This window comes from Myotis lucifugus, unplaced genomic scaffold (genome assembly GCF_000147115.1).
Source record: "Myotis lucifugus unplaced genomic scaffold, Myoluc2.0 scaffold_0, whole genome shotgun sequence".
NCBI classification, from domain to species: domain Eukaryota; kingdom Metazoa; phylum Chordata; class Mammalia; order Chiroptera; family Vespertilionidae; genus Myotis; species Myotis lucifugus.
This window is the reverse complement of record NW_005871048.1, coordinates 54,124,231-54,147,460: the sequence shown is the minus strand read 5'-3', so window position 1 is coordinate 54,147,460 and position 23,230 is coordinate 54,124,231. Positions and strand designations below refer to the sequence as shown.

Genomic DNA, 23,230 nt, shown 5'->3' with positions numbered 1-23,230 from the left:
CTTCATACATTGGAGACTGAATATCTCTGCTTTTCAAGTGATTTCTGTATCTAAAGACACCATTCGAGTTGAAATTAATAGCCCGAACATAGGCATGATTTAATCAAAAGTCCTTGGTGCCTAGTCCAGTATTTCAACTTAAGAATTGAAATCCAGTTTCTGCATTTAAAAAATCAAATCCATTCTCTACAGAAATTTTTTTACAAAACATCTTGGCACCTGCAATACTGAAAATAGAGCCAGCCCTTTTTAAGAGAAAGTAACAGCAAATCGGGGATTTGTGTGATGGCAGTAAAATGCAGTTAAGTATGGTCATGCCAGGTTTTAGTCTAGAGACTGGTTTTTTATAGCATATTATAAACTCCTGAAACAAGAGGTTATTAGAGGATCAGTTCCCTAACTGTGTGGTTCTAGCAAGCTCTGCTCTGCTGCACGCTTTATTCTCCTGCTGAGAGCTCTGCCTTCTGAGGTGCACAGCACATCCATCAGCCCCTTTCAGCTGTTACGGCCCTTCATTTATTCCAGTGTTCACCTCGCCTTATTCCCTTGCCTCTGGCCCATGGACCTCAGAGATCTACAGTTCTCTTTGGCCTCTTAACAGGCATAATGGATCACCAGCTGAACCATCATCACACAGCCCTTCTTGCTAGAAAATTATTTCTTTCCTGCTTTAAATGTTCTTCCTTTTGCTTGGCAGATCCCTTTGCTGCTGTTCTTGCTGTGTAGTTGCCTATATGCAAAGTGCTCCAACTTGGTCAAAAAATGCTGACTTGTCTTTTGAAGTTGTCTCTTGGGCTTTGGCCCTTTGATCTTTTCCAGCTGGGAGCAGATACATATATCCTCCAACGTGAATATGCGTGCTCAAGAAAATTAAGTGTTTTTTATCATCAGGTCTCTATTACTTGTGCTCGTAATAGATTATTATTCAACTACTAGAGGCCCGATGCATGAAATCCGTGCAAGGGGCTCAGCCCTCACAGCCCCAGCTTCATCTGGAAGGTTGTCCGGAAGGACATCCGGAAGATCATTCGGCTGTCTGGTCTAATTAGCATATTACACTTTTATTATTATAGATTTAGGAACTGATCCCTATTTATCTTACTACTAGGGTCCTCTCATGTTGAAAGTACTTTCCTAAATACAGTATTCTGTTTTAGAAAAAAAGAAAGTTACTAAATTTTATTAATAACTAGAGAAAATAAAAGGTAGTGAAGTTCTCGAAAAGAGGTAATCTCAAACCCTTGAGATCATTAATAATGTTGCTGTACTAATGTCCATATCTGTTCCACATTATTTCATTAATTAGTGATGATCTGGCTGGTCTAATACCTCCTATAAGAATATATGTGTTAGTAGAACCATCACTGGGTTGGTAGTTGTAGGATCTGAATTCTAGTCTCTGATCTATGTTGCTTAACTGAAGGGCCTTGGGCAAGTGACCCAAATTCTTTAAGCCTGTCTCCATATCTGTATTAATTGTGGGTTGGAGTAGATCACTATGATCCATTCTAAGTCTAGTACTCAGAGAGGAACTTGAACCCAGCTCCTCCTTTTTTCATTGCCTGACTCTCTGTTCTTTCTTTTCCTTAATGAGAGAGAGAGAGAGAGAGAGAGAGAGAGAGAGAGAGAGAGAAAGATATCCCTGCTCTTTCCTTTCCATTTTGCACTTTTTTATGTCTTCCTTCTGTCTATTCACAGCCCCTCCCCACTGATTCAGTTACAGAACAGCCACTTAATTCTCAGATTTGAGGCCCTGTTGGCTCTCCACTCTGTCCCAAGTGAAGGTCTATTTGGTATTAAAATTAACCTTGTCTACAGAGTGGCCCCTGAGAATTAAGAAAGATCTCATGACAGAATAAAGATCCCAAGAATACCTTGACCATTCCTCAGTCTTGTCCCAATCCAGTATTATAAATTGGGAGAATAAAAAAAAAAGAATATTTAACCAATTCTTATTGCAAACATGGGAACAGTGTAATTAATCTCCAGGGGAAAATGGCTCTTCCATTTAAGAAAACAGCTTAGGGATTTTTTTGGATATGAAAGGTTAGCTCCTCTCACCTCCATATCGAAATGCTATTTTAAGTTTCTGCCCCTGAATGAGAAGGGATACCAGTCCCAGAATTTAAGGAAGAGGGGATCTGTAAAGCAGCTGGGGGAGGGGAGTGGAAGGATTTCTCAATAGCAATCAATTTTAAGAAATATCTAGACCTCATGCCGAATGCATCATATTGATTCATTTCTTCACCACCCCCATCTTCTCCTGCCCTATTCTAAAGCCGCTGCCCGTAGCAGGCTTGAAAAGAGGGGTAGTGCCTGTATGGAGTGAAATGGTAGGAAAGCACAGCCTCGGGAGATCAACAGTGACATTGGGAGTCAGGCTGCAGCATTCACCAATGCAGGAGAGGTGTGAGCTCTCCCAGCTTTGGGGTACAGACACCCTGACCACATCTAAACATATTGGGAAGCTTCAAGGTTCAAGGTCCCTATCAGTGCACAGCATGGAAGCTGAAATCACTTTATTTGTATATTAAAGCCACATGACCCCTGTAGTGTGAGGATGACAGGCCTTCAATGACCCATCCTGGTCACATTTCAGGAACCCTCCCAAGTGTCTTTCCCCAATACCTTGTTTTCTTCTATTTCCACCAAATATTGTTCCTCTGACCCCTCAAACGTCAACACATTCCCTGAGCAAAAGAGTGCAATATCCAGTGATCAAGAGAAGTTTTTCTAGCCTCTTGCTTGCTCATGTCCCTCTGCCTCTGGGGGTCTCTGGTCATCTCCCTTGCACTTCAGCGCTGCTACAGGAGAGGGGGTGGGGAGAAGGCAAGTGAGAGCCACAGTATTCTAGACCAGTTATGAAGAGGAGTGGGACCAGCTCTGGGTAAAAGGCAGGAGTTAGATGCAGGTTACAGTAATAAATTTTCTCTCTCAATACCCTCTGAAGACAACAAATTAGGACAAATCACTCTTTATCTCCTCCATCTTTCTCTCTTCCTTGCCTCTTTCTAGCTTTATATTACTCTTGTTCACACATACACACACAATTATACTAAACAAAAATATAAAATGAGAACATGGAAATTAGTCTTTATATGTTGCTTAATATTATATACCTTTTTTCATTCTTTTCAAAATAGAAAAAAACTTTTTGGTTTTTTTATTATGCTTATCAATGCTTACTATAAGTGAACTAGAAGCCTGGTGCACAAATTCGGGCATGGGTGGGGTCTGGCTGGCCCACCCCAATCAGGGCTGATTAGACCGGGCTGGCTGGGGGGAGAGGCCCTGGGCCATCGTTGGGCCGGCACCGCCCCCCGGTTGAACTCCCAGTTGAGGGGACAATTCGCATATTACCCTTTTATTATATAGGATTAGGAAATGTAAAAATGGATAAAGGAAAATGCAAGGTCTGCTACTAGTCAGAAAAAAATCGCTGTCTATATTTTAGAGCATAATCTTCCCAGGGTGTTTTTTTTTTTTTTTAAGTACAATTCTCATTTTTTTCTTCTAAATACTGGATATACTAATTCATAGTATTTCATTCATTTTTTCAACTAAAAATATAACATGCATCTCTTTTAATATCAATAAATAGATAGCTACCTTCTCATGACTAAGCAGTATTCCACTTTATAAATGGACATGAACCATTTAGCTATCCTAAGTTTATGAATATTTAGTAGCACTTTTCCTAATTTTTTCATTAAAAATAACACTGCAATATTCATCCCTGTGTGATTTATATGTCTGTTGAACTATTTCATATTGAAAAATTACTAGAAGAGAAATTTTATGTCAAAGAGCATTTTAAAGAGTTTTGGTGTATAGAGCCAAGTAACTCTCCAGCAAAAGTAATCTTATTTTGACCCAGAACAGAATAGTATAAAATAAAATTACACACACACACACACACACACACACACACACACACACTGGTCTACCTTAGACATCCTTAATTGCTTTAATTTCTGCTAATTTTGTTGTAATGTAAACTTACTTGAATACTACTTCACATGAGATTAAACATCCTTTCATATGTTAATCAGCCATTTTCATGTCTTCTGTGAATTGTTTCCTTACATACAAAGGCTAGTAACCCTTTTACTTCTTTTTGGTAAGTATTTTTCCTTGTGATTATTTGTATATATTGCTATTGCCATGGAGGAGTTTCTACTTTTTATATACTACGATCTAGCAATAGTTTTTTCTCCCTGCCTCCATTACTTAGAAATGCTTTATACAGATCAATATTATAAAAATATTCACCTACACATTATTTTGTGTGCTTTTTTCATTTTTTTATATTAAATCATTTAATGCCTTTGGAACTCATTAGTGTTAACATGTAATTTTTTTTTCAAAAAACCAAATGGTTAGCAGGTTGTCCAAACACATTTTTCATCTACCCTTTTTCTACTATATTAAAATTCCACTTTTATCACATACTGGAGTATTATATTATGTGTATCTACTTCTGGAACTTCTAGTCTATTGTGTTAATCTGCATATCCTTATACCTACAGCACACTATTTCAATTACTGCAGCATTTTATTATATTTTAATACTCAGAAAGCATATCTCCTCTCAGTATTCTTTTTTCTCTTTCTTTTTTGATGTTTTTCTCACATGTTTCTTTATCCAAGTTAACTTTAGAATCATTTGCACTTTCAAAAAAATATCCAGTGCTATCTTAAAAAGGAAAAAATCACTAAAGTGGGAGTCAGATTGAATTGTCTAAAAGAGTAGAGAAAAAATTTGACATAGTAGAAAGAGCCAAAACTACACTTGAGATTTAATTCCCAACTAAAGCTGCAAATTTGGCAAGTTTTTTAGCCTCTCTGAACCTCAGACCTTCATCTGTAAAATGGAGCTAATAAAACCTACTTGTAGTAAACATCTGTCATGCTCTTTGGCCGTCCTTCGCTGGAACCTCATTCCTAAATTTGGAGACTTCCTCGCCTAAAAATGCTAGTGAGAGGCACTGCCCCGCTATTGAAAGCTAGTAATGCCAGGTACTTGCTCTGTCTGCCACCTCTTAGGAAGCAAAGCTCAGTTAGGAAGCCTACATTCAGCCAGTGACAGGCAGACACCCCAGGTTTGTATCAGCAGCTGGTGAAACAAACAAAAAACGGTCCATGAGGAAGAATTTCTGGCTGCAAAGGTAACTTTAGAAGTTTCTGGAATAGCAGCAACTGTAGTATTTCTGATAGAAATCCAGAGTAAAGAGCAGTGGTTTTCCAGGACCCAGTGATTGTAGAAGGCTCTCAACATCATTCCATGCTGACGCCAGCCAAAGCTGGTTTCTGTTATTTGCAAGTGAAAATCCTGCCTTACACTCCCCACCCTGGGCTGTTTAAGCAATGAAGTTAGATGAAGCATACAGTCTCAGTATCCTCAATACCTCCCCTTTCTTTTTGACCCCCTGACCTACACCCTGATCTGTGTATCAAAATGTTGACCCATGATGAACTGCATCAACAAGCACCCTTCTCCTTCGGTTCCAGTTGAGTTCAGCCAGTAGAAAGCCCAGCGTGAGATGTGATGGAGGAAGGAGAGTTGGGGAAAAGTTTTTATTCCCCCAACTCTTTCTCTAAAGGCTTACTGTTCACTGACTGTATCCCTCCACCGAGTCAGAACTCCCACAGCCAGTCCTCTCTCTCTGAGTTCCATCTGCCCCTCAGGCCTAAGAGTCATGAAGACTTCCAATAGTAATTTTACTAGCCCTGAGGTAACGCATAATACCTTATGGTTTTTCTACACAATGCCTACACATTTTAGTTGTCCTAATATCCTTCCCAAATTTCATATTTTTTGTATGTTTCTGATTCTTGCTTGTTCCCAATAAACAAGCTGAAATACCTAGTACAGTGCCTAGATTACAAGAGGGCTCCAGAAATTTTCCAGGAGTAAAAATATCAATCAGATTTCTTTATTTGTGTTACATCTATGTGGCAATGCAAGAGAGGCAAGAATGGGATGAGTTGATTTTATGGACTTCTGCAGCACTCTGGTGTTTTCAAACAAAGGTTAATGCCACCTAGGACTCAGAACAGAAAATATAGAGGTATGTCCGTCAAATAGAAAGTTGCCTAGTTCATTATCCTCAATAGACAAAAGTGATAAAGTTTCTCAAATCTTTTCTCATGCCCATTTAGGCCCATTGTAGGTGTCAGAGTGCATGCACATGCATATGAATGCCAACACCACCACCTTTCTCATGGCGGCCAGTTCCTTGCTCCTCAAATTTAATGGGTGTCCATCCTACTGATCAAGAACCTCCCTTCCCCTCCCCACTTCCACTGTGTCATGTATGATTTTAAGTGGACCACGGCTCTTTTATCAAACTGTGTGCAAATTTTTGCAGACTCATTGGGCCAACAAAATCTTGCCTTCCACCAGTCTCTCCATATTCACATAATAAATTATCTGTGGCTACTCGGCTGTCCAGATTTTTGTTCAATATAAGAGTGTAAAGTGCAATTAGCCATTGAAATAAAATTGGTAATGAATTCTAATTACTTCATTCTATGGGTATAGGTGTCATGTATTCCAAGGTTTTCCTCATTACTTTGAGAAATTGAGAGGTGACGCTATAGTGACCTACAAAAATTCTGAAAAGTACTTAAAACATCAGACACTAGCTAGAGCTCTGTATAATTGGATCTGCTCTGCACCCCTTGCACACAAGTTTTCTTGATGCCGAGCCCTGAATGCATAAAGGAAGGAGAATGGAGAGGGAAGAGTGGCTTCAATCTGCTTTGCTGTCATTTGGATCTTTCAAGCTCTGAATTCTTTTGGCAGCTCTAATATAACAGAAGAGCTTTTCCTTCAGTGACTATATAATCCCCATTTGGAATGTTTTTCTCACACATATGTGTGAATGTTTCCAATGGCTACTTCTCCTAAAATTAATTCTCACCCTCAATAATGATTTATGAAAGTTTACTGAAATGCTGGTAGTAAACACTGGGAACTGTAAAATAGATATGTTTGCCACAAAGAAATGTGCTTTCTCTGTGTTCTCAAATGTTCAAGACTCAAGTACAAATAGTTTCATTAGATTCTGAATATTAAAAAACTTAAAATGCCATTCCTTATCATTTATTATATTCTGTGCAATTATCAGTAATACCTATATATTGCCACAACAAAAGCAAAGTGAAATTACTCTTTAAGGCAGAAAAAAAAATTTATCCTCACCTAAGGATATGCTTCCACTGACTTGAGAGAGAGAGGAAAGGAGCAAAAGAGATAGAGGGAAAAGAGAGAAGCATAGATCTGCCACCTCCCACATGTGCCCCAACCAGGGATAGATCCTGCAACCCAGATAGGTGACCTGACCAGGAATCAAAACTGCAACCTTTGGGTGTATAGGACGATGCTCCAACCAACTGAGCCACCCGGCTGGGACAAGAACATTTTTTTATACAGGAGGATGCTGGTTCTATCAAGCAGGTTCTACACCTGAAGTAAAGCTAGATTCTGGTTTCAGCTCTGCCACTACTGGACCTGGAAAACCATTGGACTTCTTTTGACCTCTGTCATCTGGAAGCTGAGAAGGTTAGCCTAAATTACCTCCAGGAGTCCTCCCAGCACCAACTTTTTATAACTTCCCATCAAACCCAATAAATTTCACCAGTGGGATATCAAACTAAATCCAATCTAACCTCTCCCATTCTTTAGTAGTAGGAATATTTTTAGAACTCACTTTATTTGAACAGTTACTTCATTTTTTTTTAGATAATAACTAGTAGCCCCGTGCACGAAATTCGTCCACTGGGGTAGGGGGGAAGAAGGGGCCCCTCAGTCTGGCCTTCACCCTCTCCAATCTGAGAGCCCTCAGGGAATGTCCAACTACCTGTTTGTGCCCACACTTTTAACAGATAACAGCTCCATTGTTGTTTCTTTCTTATGCTTAAAACCATTGGAATTAGTAGGTATTCAAAGTGTGTATACATTTTGGGGGGACACCCTGTATATCTCTAGTCAGTGGTGAAATAAACCAACAGCAGATTTGGAACCCCCAGACAGGGAACCTTGCTCATTCCCCACATGTCTCCCCACTTCACTTTCCACCTTCGTGGGCAGCAGGAGAATCAACGTTTTTTCTCATTAATTCGGAAAAGCACGTCCTGTCACCCGTTGCCTGGCAGGAGTGCGCTAGGCCCCAAGCAAGCAAGGCTCAGTCTGGGCAGCCTTCACTCATGGGTGCTGGCACCCAAAGTGCACATTCCTCCTCTACAGTCGCCCCGACTATCCCACTGTTTCACTGAGAGGGCGGAATTCCTCTCTGCCTCTGGGCTCTTGATCTTGAACGCTGACCGAAGGCACCTCAGAGAGGGCCGCCCGCGCCCACCAGGTGTGTCTGTCTGCACCTGCTCCTGCCTCAGCACCTGCATTAACTCCCCAGAGGTGATCTCATAGCTGCACTGGCCTCCGTGGGAACAGGGCATCACCACTCCGCCCTCTCACTGTCATCTCACAGGCGCCCACTCTCAGCACCCAGAACACCCAGACACTCTCCAAAGGACGTGAGCGCATCAGAGGGGATGTGTGCACATCCTGTGGGGGTGTTAGGCATGCTGGGTTGATGGAAGTGTGGTGGAGAGGTGGAGGGAACTTGTGCACGCCTTGGTTTGCAACTGTTGCAGGCATGGGAGGGTGACAGTGTGCTGGGGGATGTTCGCACGCCAGGGGGGTATGTGCACACCAGAGGCCTCTGGCTTTGCAGATCCGCAAACCCCCGTGGTGCGGCCAGGAGGACGTCAGTCTGGCCCACCACGGTGGTTGTCCCTGCGATCCTGCACCTTCTGGGCCAGGAGGCAGATCTTGCGCAGTCACTCCTGGGCGCTGATGGCTGCCTCCCCGCTGTGAAGGGTCACGGATCCGAGTCCCGGGACCGTGCACAGCCTTAAGCGCTGCCCCCCACCTGGCAGGGTCACAGATCCGGGTCCCGGACTGTGGACAGCCTCCTGTGCTGCCCCCCTGCCCACCAGGTCACGGATTCGGGTCCTGAGACCGCGGACAGCCTCAAGCACTGCCCCCCACCTGGCAGGGTCACAGATCCAGGTCCCAGACCGCAGACAGCCTTGCCTGCTGCCTTCTGCCTTCAGTAGGCAAATTAGCCGCCATCTTGTTGCTTCAGGGTTGGGGTCCCCACTGGGGTGCCTGGCCAGTCTGGGTGAGGGGCTGAGGGCTATTTTCAGGCTGGCGGGCGACTGAAGCTCCAAACCTCTCCTTTTTTTCTTTTTCTTTTTATTCTGGCATTTATTTACCTTCTATGCCTGTCACTGGAGCTGAGAGCCGGCTTTCTCTCTGAGGCTCGGCTGCTGAAAGCAGGTTTCTGGCCTTTGTTTACCTTCTGTATTTGAAACAATGTTGTGGTCCTCCTGGCTGAAGCCTGGCTGACTAAAGCAGGTTTCTGGGGTTTTGTTTAGCTTCTATATTTGTAACAATGTTTCAAACTGCAAGCTCAGAGGCCGGCAAGGCAGGCGGGGAAGCTTAGCTTCCTCCGTCACTGAAGCAAGCAAGCCTCCCTGTTCGCTTCAAGCTGCCTGGCTGCCGGCCGCCATCTTGGCTGGCAGTTAATTTGCATATCTCCCTGATTAGCCAATGGGAAGGGTAGCGGAGGTACAGCTAATTACCATGTTTCTCTTTTATTAGATAGGATGATAACTCTTTAAATCTGAAAGACCGAGACGGAAATCAAAGTTGGCATCAGGTAAGGTGTGTTTTGCTTTTATGCCAGAGTGTCTGTCACAGCACAGGCAGCAGACACTTCTGAATGGGTAGCAGTGCCCCTGTGACATGTGGCCTCCAGCAAGAATGGCCTGGAAAAAGAAATGTCCACATTTTCTTAAATCTCATTCTAACGATAAGATGTTACACTCGGGGTCTTGCCATCTTTCTTCAGTACTGCAAAGTTCATGCAGATCCTCACAGAAGGGCTGAGGCAGGGGGCAGGAAGCCAGTGCCCTGGCCAGAGTCCTGTCTCCCATCATTGGACTCTGGAATGCTCCAGGCTGTTGGTAAGAGACTGTGGAGAAGGCAATGTGTGCCCTGCCTGCAGCCAGGACAACTAGCCACTTGCTCAGGTCTTTAGGATCGCCAGATGATGAACAGCGCTATGTGGAGCCCTCGTCTGTTTTATTCTAGTCCATTTATTTCTGATGAGCTCAGGAGCCAGTGGGTTGAATACATGAAGGTCAGCCAGCACCATCACAGGGTGAGAGAGGAAAGAGGGCTGAACTTCTAGCTCTCAGCACGAGGTAATGGAAAGAATAAAACCAGGAAAGATTGGTAATCGTTTGCAATGAGTGACCTTCCACTACAAACCAATACATACATGTTTCCATTTATTTCATTTTCAACTACTACTATTGATAGAATGCCTTGAATGAAGCTATCAATCCATTAATCTGCTTTATTAAGAACCAAAACATGCACAGGAGAAGGTTAATATCTCTCTTTCTCTCTCTCTCTTTCTCTCCTTGAAAACAGAAAACAGAACTTGCAGGAGCAGCGGTGGAAAGGCAAGAAAAATCTACTCCAGAATAAATTGGTTGTGCTGAAACATTTGTAATTAAGCATGATAACCAATTACAGAAATACCTGGGGTAGTTCAGTGATTCGCTCTCCCACATCAGAGGTCTCCTAATCAATTTGAAAGAAAAAAAAACAGACGCTGCTGTAGAAACTAAGCAAGATCACAGCATTTGCTAATGAGTCTCAAAAATGGATTTCACCGCATGAATCTCATTGTCAGGAGAAAGACTGTTTGCAGAATCTTGCAGGTCATTTGCATTTGCATTTGATTCAAGAAAAGTCCTTTGTTCTTTTCTGTCTTCTCCTATCCTTTACAACACTACTAATTTTTTTTTCTGGTGATTTAATATTTTTGTATCCGGGTGTTGTACCAAGCCCTAAAAATAGATAAATCCTTTTGTGTTGAAGTAGCTGGTATCCACTTCCGTTATTACTAAATTTCACTGTATTGGAATGGGTTTCCATGAATTACAACTCGCAGATGTATGATGTGGAGGGAACTTGTGTGACACAACTTCAGGTGTGGAGTTCTGAGGGCCCCACAGTGAGCCTGCCCCTTTTGAGCAGCAACCCTTCCCTCAGAGATCGGAACTGTAGTGGGCAGGCATTTGGAGGGTCGCCAATCAAAAATATGGATAGGCCTTTAAAAATATGGGATAGCATATCACAAGCCTTCTGAGTTCCAGCCTTCTCACAGGAAAGATATTTGAGAAGAGGCCCATAGTTGAAGGAGACAACACGGCGCTGCTGATTTCTTAAAGGTAACATTACTTAAGATATCTGCAGGTTTCATCATTATCAAATCCTGTGTGACCCATTCATAAATCTCTTAACAAGTTGATGGTCTAACTATTCTTTCCCAGATCATACTACAAGGGACTTTATAAGTCTCTCATCTTTCTCTTTTGTCCTGTTTTATTCTACTGTCATACTCTTCGTTACCCCGACTTTTCTCTCCCTCTATTCCCTGCCTGCTTACTTCTCTCTTTCCTCTTAGCTGTTCTAGCTCTCTGTGTATATTTGAAAAGCCTGCACCACAGACCGTGTTTTATCTATCAAGTCTCCCTCGGGACCATAAGAAGCAGAGACATGTGCTCCAATGTATGCACAGCTTGGCCATTTCACAATGCTCTTAACCAGGTCGCTTCTTGTCACTCACCTCTTTTAGAAAAAATATTGCCACACTTACAAATAAATATTATACTGAGAGAGGTACAAAGTTTGTGTTACATAATTGACTGTCCAACTTATTTTTTTAATTCTGGAATACAATACATTTTTATCCTGAACTATTATCACAATTCTTGCTTATCTTTTTAACTTGACAAAGTAATCAAATTATTCCAGGTTAGTAAGGAAACTATTCTTCAGACCTATTGCTGCCTCAAATTACAGACAGTAAAAACTTCAAGCAGACATGCTGATCAAGTTGTTCCCCCATTAAATGTAAGAATCTCTTGCTCCTAAAGTTGACCAGTACTTAAAACTTTAGGGAAAAGAAGCTATTGTATTCTCATAACAAAATAAGCTGTAAATTACTAACATTCTTAGAAGGAATTAAAGGTGAAAATGATAAATGTCCGGCTAAAACTAGAAACTAAATAGAATTAAATGAGTACTCCCTTTTCTTGCATTTTGTGTCTTTCTTGGAATCTCTTTTTAAGGCCTGGCCTTAGGCTAATTTGTCTGGAGCAAAGTTCACATAGGACATGCACAAAAGAACAAAGGATGTGATCACCAAACAGGAAGCTTCTGAACACATTCCCTGTGCCCATTAAATCCAAAGGCTCTGGAATGTCCAAGGCGGGCTGTGGCTCTTACTTCCTGCAGAGTGCATTCAGAAGAAAAACAAGAGAAGGTGAGCCTTGTCGCCAGCAGTGAAGCAGTAACTCCCACTTGAAAGCTAGCAAGTAAAGCATGCCATTGAGTCACCAAGGATTCAGACAAGCTCATTACCCGTGCCATTCACAGCCCCGTCACTGCCAGCACAGCAACTCCTCTCTCCTCATGTTCCCCTTATAGAACTGGTTGGCTGAACTTCTCCAAACAGAAGCACATCAGCACTTAACCAGAGTACCAGAGCCCCTTGCCCACTGCTGCCCAAACTCACCACAAAATTTGAACAAAGTTTGAGAAAAACTCTTCTGATGTTTTTTTAAGTAGTTAACTCTTTTTCTTTAGTTTCATGAAGTTCTCATTCATCTCAGGAAGGCACTTTGAAAGTTAGTCAGATGTTCTTTACTTTAATGAACTAATTTGATAAGCATCGTTAAGACCGAGAAATTAATATAATTGAATCAAATACTTCTATAGAGAGCTATTATTGCTACATATAGTTTAATGCAATGGGGAGAAAAAATAACACGAGAAGCATATGTTAATCTCCTGGACTTCTATTGAACTTTTTGGAAATGATATGCAATTATACATTTTTAAAAGAAGTATGTAATATTTGTCCTCAAACCTATTGCTCCCTCTTCATATAATGAATCAATAATCTTTGCTTTTTCATCAGAGTCTGTGTATTTTACATAATTCACGGTTAATTTGAGTAGTATTATCCTAGCCCATCTTTCATCACTGAGCTCTAGTTAGGAAACATTATTTGAGAGCCTTCTATAATGCCAGGTACCCTCCTAAGTCCTAGGAATACAAAGGTAATGGTCAAAATTCCTTGCTTTAAAGAACCTACTGTTACGTAGGGGAAAACCCTGGAGAGAGACAGTAAGTATTCAATATGACTTATGAAAATATATATATTAGAGTTAATACAAAACAAGGAATAATTACTTATGGAAAATGATCAGGACAAAGGAATAGTGGGATTTATATAGACACTAGAGGCCTGGTGCACAGATTTGTGCACATTGAAAGGAAATTAAATTAGAAGAAATATTTTAGAGGCCAGGGAGGGACTGCGGGAAGTTGCCTCCAGGGCATGTCCAGCCGTCTCGCCCAATCCCCATCGGCCAGACCCCAGCAGCAAGCTAACCTACTGGTCAGAGCGTCTGTCCCCTGGTGGTCAGTACACGTCATAGCGACTGGTCGAATGGTCAAACGGTCGGAAACTTAGCATATTGCGCTTTTATATCTATAAAAAGGCTAATATGCAAAGTGTCCCCTCAGGAGTTCAAGGGGACAATTTGCATATTACCCTTTTAATATATAGGATTAGGAAATGTAAAAATGGATAAAAGAAAATGTAAGGTCTGCTACTAGTCAGGAAAAAAAAATCACTGTCTTTATTTTAGAGCATAATCTCCCCAGGGTTTTTTTTAAGTACAATTCTCATTTTTTCTTCTAAATATTGGATATACTAATTCATAGTATTTCATCCACTTTTTCAACTATGGGTTTTGCCAAATACATGATGTCATGTATCCACCATTACAGAGTAGTTTCACTGCCCTAAAAACCTCCTATGCTCCATCTATTTCCTACCTCCTCTCTAATTCACCCTTACCCCTGGAAACCACTGATCTTTTTCCGTCTCTATTCCTTTCAGAATGTCAAATAGAATCAGAGTGTACAGCCTTTTCAGACAGGCTTCTTTCACTTAGCAATATGCATTTAAGTACCTTAAATTCCAGGTCTTTACATGGTTTAATAGGCATTTCTTTTTATCCCAAATAATATTTTATTGCATGGGTATACTATGGCTTGTTTATCCATTCACCTATTAAAGAATATCTTAACTACTTATAAGTTTTGGCTATTATGAATAAAGCACAGAGGAGAGAATTTTTTAAAAAATCTATTTCATCTCTCCCTTTCTGAGGATCCTAATTTTCTAGAAAGCTAACCTAATGGAAAGCGCTCTGGAGTTGTACTTTTCCTCTTCTATTTTAAACCACATCAGGGAAAAAATAGCAACTATAACAGTGACCTTACTTGCACAGAATACAAAAATGTATTTTTATCTTGAACTGATACTAACTTGAGTATCTTAAACTCAATTATTTCTAACTGAATTTTATTAGATTGCCTGAGCAATTTATATTTCCTTTCTTCTCAATAAATTTATAATGATGTCCTATAAACTGAAAAAAAATCTGTGTCATATCACATGTACTCACATGTCACATATACATGTGCAATGGTTCTGTTTGCAAAGGGGAAAAGTATTTTTACTTAAAAATCTAACTATTTGTAAAAAAAATAATAATAAAACAAAAGCCTGGGGCAGGGGGTGGATGCAGGCTAGAATGGGTCAATGGGGGAAAAAACAGGGATATCTGTAATACTTTCAACAATAAAAAATTTAAAGGAAATTGTAATAATATCATTCCATGCATTTAAATAAAAACCATTTCATCTCTGAAAAAAGTTTCTAACACATACTTGAATTCTCACACTCAAATTGCCACTTTTCCACATATTCATTACATGAATGTCTAAGACTGGAATTCAAGCTAAAAATTCTACATCATTAGAATTTCATTTATAACCTACTGATAGGCTCAAGTCATTATTTGTTCAAGAAAGTGCAAACTATGGCCTCATTATCCATTATTGATAGCTGTCAATAAGATAACATTACTTTATCTTTTAAGTCTTATATTGATTTTTTTTAACCCAATGTCAGTTCCATCGAAAATACAAGTTCTAAGTTAAACTGACAGATCATAGATCATTTCCTGCCCAATAAACATGCAAACCAGACAAGAGAAGCCTAATTTCCGCGCACGCAGGGGAATGAGGGTGGTGTGTGCTTTTGCTCCTTGCTGAACCACACAGGTGCGCAGCAGCTCTTGACCATGGCTGTGTTCCTTCTCTGAACACCGAGTCATTTAAGCTTGCTCACTGCTGTACATACCCCAGTGAGCAGGCCCTGGATGCCCCTTGGCATCAGTGGCCATCACCCTTAGTCCCTGCACAATGAGTGATTTAGTTAAGCGTCTATTTGTCAACAGGCTGCTCTGCACAGACATCCCCTCAACCTGGACTTACTAGTAAATGCTTCCACAAACTTTATTATATCACAGTGCTTTTCACTGAAAATAATGTCTGCATCATTTCATTACTAAGACACATATAAATTATTTTTATTTAGGGTCCACTCAGAAGTATCAGTTCAATGCGTTCCAACAGTTTTGTGCCTGGCTCTTGATATTTAGCCAGAAAAGCTGTTCTACTTCCAAGGCTGACATCAAGGACCTGCCTGCCTAGAATGTGAATTGCCACCACTAAATCTCATGAATTTATCCCCAAAGTGCTTTTACAATTGTTAACTTTTATTCCCATGGATAAAATCCTATATAATAAAAGGGTAATATGCAAATTGACCCTAAAGGCAGAATGACCAGAACGACCGCTGGACCAGTCACTATGAGGCGCACTGACCACCTCTTGGTCCCTTTCCCCGGCCGGCAGGGTCTGATCGCCTGATGGCCACCCACGGTGGGGGTGGGGCCGGCGAGCAGGCAGGAACAGCCGACCTGTCAGTCCCTTTCCCCGGCTGTCAGGCACTGATCACCTGATGGCAAACAGGGAACTGGGGGTGGATGGCAGTGGGGGGCTGGGCCAACTGTGGACAACTGGGGAAGATGGCCCTGATCGCAGGCCAGGCCTAGGGACCATACCCCCACATGAATTTCGTGTGCCAGGCCTCTAGTAGTTATATAAATATCCACTTATAAGTGTCTTTTGAAATCTGCCTTGATTTTGACTTAACTTTTCTTAGCTTTTTATGTTTTTATCTCTCCTCTCTCTCTCTCTCTCTCTCTCTCTCTCTCTCTCTCTCTCTCTCTTCTTTTAATCCTCAACCAAGGATATAATTTTATTGATTTTTAGAGATAGGGGAAGGGAGAGGGAGAGGGAGAGAGAGAGATGTGAGAAAGAAACATAGATCAGTTGTCTCCTGTATATGCCCTGACCAGTGATCAAACCTGCAACTTAGGTTTGTGCCCTGACAGGGAATCGAACTGCAATCTTTTTGGTGTACAGGACAATGCTCCAACCAACTAAGCCATCCCTACCAGGGCTCCTTTCTCTCTCTTTTAGCAGGAAGATCAAGAATATAATGAACGTGAAGATCATTTTTCCTGGCCACTTCCCCTTGAGCAAGAGGTGAGCTCTTTCAAGACCGGTCCTGCCACCAGGTGGGAACCCTCTTTATCAGTCTCCACACTTTCATATATACAGGGAGTTGTACGGACTGTAAAGAGGTCAGAGGTAAATGTTTTATTTTACTTTATGAAAGCCAAGAGGTGCTACAGAACTAAAATATTAGAGAATCTTTAATAACAGATTAGCAAGTCAAAGCAGCTTTTCAGGGAAATTGATCTCCATAATTCCTTCTCACTAGCTTAGTATTGAGCAAATGCCATAATCACTCCCCATCACTGATCCCTTAAATTAAGATTTTACCTATGAAAAAGAAAAATGTTCCTTAGAAGAAATGAGAACAGAAAGCTGTGGTATAAACAGAAGAATCATTCTCATACAATCTGGTAATAAAATATCTCCCATATGGGAGATATCAACTTGACATCATAGCTATAAATTAGGATACTGGTCATGGTAAAAAAAAAAATTAGATATCAAAATATAAATATCTAGTTTGATGTGTGCTGAGTAAAAACAAATAACAAACTTGTTGCAAAAACCAGTAACAGAAACTGTTATACTAAAGATAGAAAAAGAAAATGAATGAGAAAAAGTGATTTTTCAAGCAATTTGGTACCTCAGAAAGTAATTCCTCACTTCAAGAAATCAGAAAGTGCATTTCCATGCTTTGTTATAAAAACACTAGAGGCCTGGTACATGAAATTTGTGCACTGGAGGAGGAGGGTCCCTCAGCCCAGCCTGCATCCTCTCGCTGTCCAGGAGACCTCGGGAGATGTCCGAATGACATGACGGCTAGAGCGGGCCTAAGCTGACAGTCGGACATCCTTAGTGCTACCACAGAGGCGGGAGATGCTTGCACCACAGCCACTGCACCCGCCAGCCATGAGCCCAGCTTCTGGCTGAGTGGTGTTCCTCCTGTGGGAGTGCACTGACCAACAGAGGGCAGCTCCTGCGTTGAGCATCTGCCCTCTGGTGGTCAGTATGTGTCATAGCGACTGGTCATTCCACAGTTTGGTCGATTTGCATATTAGTCTTTTATTATATAGGATGAATATAGAAGCAAGTTTTGCATTTAAGTCTTTTGGAAATTTTGCCACACTTCTTTATTTGAGGGGACAACAGATTCCCTCCTTGATTCAAATGCCAATTTGACAACATGAACTACTGAAGCTATTTACAGAAAAAAGTGCAAAAACAACCAAAAAAAAAGAGCAAGATGTTCCCATTTTAACAATATCCACATGTTACTAAAACACTGAATTTAAAACCCAAAGGTTTTTTTTAAATTAGCTTTCCAACTGACAATCATTTTGCAAAATTGACACTTACTTATTGAGAGTCATATATTATAGGTATTATGCATTCATTTTAAAAAAAGGAACCAAACAAAGGACTTGTGTGTATGCATATGAGCATAACCAATGAACACAGATGGGGGGGAGGGTGTGAGGGCATGTGCTGGGGGGTGGGGTGGTCGGGGAGAGGTCAATGGGGGAAAAAGTAGACTTATGTAATACTTTAAACAACAAAGAATTTAAAAAAAAAGGAACCAACAGCAAATGACTGAAATTAAGCATCAGTGACAGGAAGGCAAACATTCTCCCAACAGGCACTGAATGGTCACTTTCCTTTTATCTATATTCCAGAATGCGGCACCCTCAAACCCGTGGTGGTGCTTTATACACTGTCAATGGCCTACTTAGCCAGGTCTAATTGCTCCTTTGCTGAGCAGACTAATGATAATTCCTGCTTTGGCCTTAACATAAAAAAAGGGGAGGGGGAGGAGTTGACAAGTATATGCATGGTGTGACTATGCAGGCAAAAACCTATCTAACTGAAAAGCCCAAAATTTCAAGTCCAGACAATTATTCATATTTGCATCCTTTCAAACAAAGTTTTTTATGAAAGTAAAAGTCCCACCTTGGCTTCTCCAGTTCCACTCATCTTTTCAACTATCACTACTTTCCAATAACTGGGGACACATACTTCGCAATGTTTTCCTAAGATATACAGAAATGTACACAAACACACACAGATTAAAGAACTGTCATTATACTACACATTTTCTTCACTAAACAATATAGCAAAAACATTTTTTCATGCTAGTGTGCGTAACTCTACCCCATTCTTCTCAATGGTTATACAGAATCCATTGTACAGGTGTGATGTGATTTATTTTACCATTTTCTTATTAATGGACATTTATGTTTGTGATAGGCACAAACATATGCTTTAGAACCTATAACTATAAGTGAGGTTCCTTAGAATGATATTTCTAAGTTATAGAAACTGTGCATTTAAATTTTTAACATTTATTACCAAACTAAGCTCCAAAGGTTTTACAAATTCACTTCAATGCAGAAGAGAATGAAAGGTCAATTTCATGCCTCAGCATAGCCCAGCATAGCATGGTACAGAATGTTTTCAATTTTCTTTATACTGTCCCACTCTAATAACCAGGAAAAGGTATACTGTTTTAATTTTCATTTCTTAGTTAGTACTTAAGCTGAACAATTTTTTATTTGTTCATCAGTCCTTTCCAGCTCTTCATCTCTGAAGTAACTGTTCATATCCTTTGCCCATTTTTCTACTAAGTGGTGAATATTTTTCTCACTGTATTGGAAAAACTCTTTAAATATTAGGAATATTAGTCACCTACACGGGTTATATATGGCACAATAATTTTCACATTAGCTGTTTGTATTTTTACTTTGGATTGTCTGTCTTTTACAGAATTTGGTATATTTATGTACTCTGATCTGGCCATGGTGCTTTCTCTATGGGTTCTGGTTTCTGTATTTTAGTTAAGAAATCCACTCCAAACACAAACATTTTCTTCACAAACACTTTTATAATTTTTATATTTAGACTTTTGATCCATCTGCAGTTTATCTTTTGTGTATGGTGTGAGGGGGAACCCAATTTTGTTTTTCTTTTGAATGCTCAATTATCCAAACATCTCATAGATTTGAAATACCATGATTAACAAATACTAACTTCCCATATGTGGGGATGTGTGTATGTGGCCACTGCCCAGTTGGGTTCCATTGATCTGTTTGTCTATTTAACTTCCAGTCTCACATTATTTTATTGCACTAACTCTTTTATCTTTTTAATATTATTGTGTGTACCTCATTATTATTAACTCTCTTGGAATTTTTCCCTATGGACTTTACACCAATTGTGTGGATGCTGATTGGGATTGACTTCTATTTTTTCAATTCCTTTCGTAGAGAACAACATCTTCACATTATTAATTCTCCCATCCAGGGAAAATTCTTCTGGACTTCATTTTGTGTAGGACAAAAAGTTTAAAAATATTCTAATGGGTCCTGAAGGACAAGCATCAATGAGAATAAATTTTAAATCAACTCTAACACAGTGGGATGTAATTATAAAGAAACTATGAAGCTAATTCCACAAATCTTTTAAATCTGGACTTTGCTCTAAATGAGCAGAAGCATTTGTCATTTTAAGACTACTTTCTCTCTTAACACTGCTTCTGTTTCTGTCCCTCCTCCCCTAGGGGTGAAGGTGTTGGACTAGATTTGGCGTGCATAAAGATTTTTGTCACAGAGATAATCAAGAGAATTGAAGACGTGTCATTTAAGATAGGCTCGGTTTAACTAAGGTTGCAACAATGAATGGTTTCCTCCTCTCTGCCTAGCATATGGGATGACCTGGTGCAATGAGCTCAATAAATGAGCGATGGTGTGAAAAGACAGAACATTTCGTCACCCTTCTTTATGACCTCTTTAACTCTGTTTCGGAAACTATCAACCAGGGAGACAATTAGTACCGGTTACATTCTAGTCTTCTGACATGGACAGCAATTCACTGGGAAAGAGACCAATTCATTTCATCCAGGTCGCTGAACAATTGCTGGATCATAAAGACTTTTAGTCACTGCCAAAGTGAACTACATTTGAACCACCAGACCCAGTTGTGTGAGTCCATCTATCATTGCCATGCCAACTGGTCACCCATACAGACATTGCATTAAGTGCAACGGCCTCCGACATGATTTATAAGTTCTCCTCTAAATAAAAGTCTATGTCTTAGATATGAAAAAAGTTACAGAAAAGGGATGTATAGGTATTTTTTATGTCTCCTGCCTCCTCATTCCAATTTGTCTTACTGAATGCATCATTATTTACTGTATGCAGTTATAGAGCTGAAATCACAAACAATCCTTACTTCTCTTCTATCTCAGTTTCTTTTGGACCTTACACTGCTTGCTTCACATCAATAGGACATAAAAAAAATAAAAGATTCAGAGTTTAAAGCCTATCATGACCATCTTACAAAAGACAGAGGGTTGTAATAGCCAAAGGTTCAAGTTAACACAAGTTTTTATAATTGGCCTTTAGTCACTTCTTCAGAACTAGATAAGAATTCAGTGAGATAGTTAATTGTCCATTGAGAGTTGGCAAAAAGGATAGTAGTTGTATAATATAATAGAAGCCTGAAGAGTGTCAAACACTGTGCTGCTGACAAGAGCACGTATTTGGGATACTGGCTGTGCTTCATCAGAGCTGAGGTCTAAATGGGATAAATTTTCTGAGCCATTTCTGAGGACTATCTACCAGTGTTTCATCTTCCTGGGCATTGGGTTTTACTACCAACCAACACAAATAAAGATAAACCAGTCCTCTAGGTAAAAGAAAATAACAAAATCTTCTGATTGTTTTGTGGGCATTTTTTGTAGCCAGAGTTCATCTTTAATATTGGACAGAGAGCAAGCTCTAAAGTGAAGAGTTAATATTATATATCTTCATCTTCATTCATTCAGATTAATATTTTTAAAGTCTAAATTAATTTCACTGTCTGGTAAAATTAAAAGAGATTGTTCCATTTAATACAAGTTCTAAATGAAATTATAATTGGTAGTCTTTTGGTATCCCCAGGGGATGCTGTAATAGAAATGGCCAAATGATCTGAATATACATCCAAAGAAGCCTGGTGGATGCACAAGAGAATCAGAACTGGTGAAGCCTGTGATGGGAAGGGGAAGGTGGACCTCAGCTTTCCCACCTGAGAGCGCTCTAACCAAATCCAGAGTGCCGTCAGGCCTGAGCGCCAGAAACCTCCAGAAACTGATGGCATTTTTCCCATTTTGGTCATAGTCTTCTAACAAATCGCCCACTTAAAAGTGTATGTAGAGCCCTAGCTGGTTTGGCTCAGTGGATAGAGCATCAGCCTGTGGACTGAAGGGTCCTGGGTTCAATTCCAGCCAAGGGCACATGCCCAGGTTGTGGGCTCGATCCTCAGTGGGGGGCATGCAAGAGGCAGCCAATCTATGATTCTCTCTCATCATTGATGTTTCTATCTCTCTCTCTCTCCCTTCCTCTCTGAAGTCAATAAAGGAAGTATATTTTTTTAAAAGTGTGTGTAGAACCATATTTATTATTTTCTTACTTCATCTCAAAGGAGTACTCTGAGATGAATGACACAATGCAATTCATCTTCCAAGAGGTAAAAAATAATCTGCCAGTGACAAGAAAGCCTAAATTTGAGGAAGAATCATGAAAATCCAATTCATGCCATGCCATGCCATGTTTTATAGTCCAGTTCAAAGAAAAAAAATGAAAGTTACTTTGTAGAAAAAGAATATTTTTAAAGACTAAACAAATAATATGACCACGTATAAACCTGAGGTTTTGCAAGATTTTAAAATGATGTTCCATGTTGCTGCTATGAAAGGACCGAGCAAGTTACCTGAGAGAAAGCCTTTGGGTACAAGTCAGGAACACTGCATGGGGAGCGAAAAGTAGTCTTTACTGACCATTGCTCAGTACAATCATCAGCAATGACTGAAAAGAGCATAGAATTTATACAATAAAATACAAAGCTGTGAACATAGGAACATAATTTTACCTGATTAATGGGAAGTATATTCTGACATTTATTGTTTTTACTCTTGCTCCACAGAATATACTACTTGGGCCTGTGTTCCTTCCAGGAGAGAGAGATAATACCCCTCCCATTTTAGTTTTATCTTCCATCTGTGAGAATAAATGCATAGCAAGGAAATGGACTTAGATGTGTTACATGATTGAAAAGAACGATTTGGAAGTGTATATGGAGGAACAAACAAGTATGATTAAGTTGAATTAACTGTCATTGATCACTTTTTATGTCTTAGACACTGTAATAGGCACCTCACATAGATGACCTCAAATATTTTTTTTAAATAAAAAAAATGAAGTAAATCAAGGTGTTAAAAATAGCACTGGAGAATTCAGGTACAAAAATGTTAGGTAAGAGCAGACAAATTACAAAAGCCTTTGTAATGTGCATGTGGAAAACAGGGTCTTGTCTTTATTCAGGCAGAAACAAGCTAGGGAGTGATTAATTTACCAGGCTCATTCGTCAAACATAGCCAGTGCACTGCATTAGGTGTTGTGCTACCAGGATGGTGAATTAAGACAAGTCAGAAAGGAAGGGCTGCACTATCAGAACACATGTGAAGAAGGGGTTGAAAGGTTTTCTTGTTTGTTTGTTTGTTTGTTTGTTTTTACACACAGTAATTGCATTGATATCCAGCAGTATAATAGTCAAAAGCACACCAATGTTGTCCCAGCCGCCATGGCTCAGTGGTCGAGCATC

General features: G+C 40.2%; 1 pseudogene; it reads right to left on the bottom strand.

Annotated features, from left to right (window-relative positions):
- The window catches only part of LOC102431822, a 58,812-nt pseudogene that overhangs the window by 33,003 nt on the left and 2,579 nt on the right, over positions 1–23,230 (bottom strand).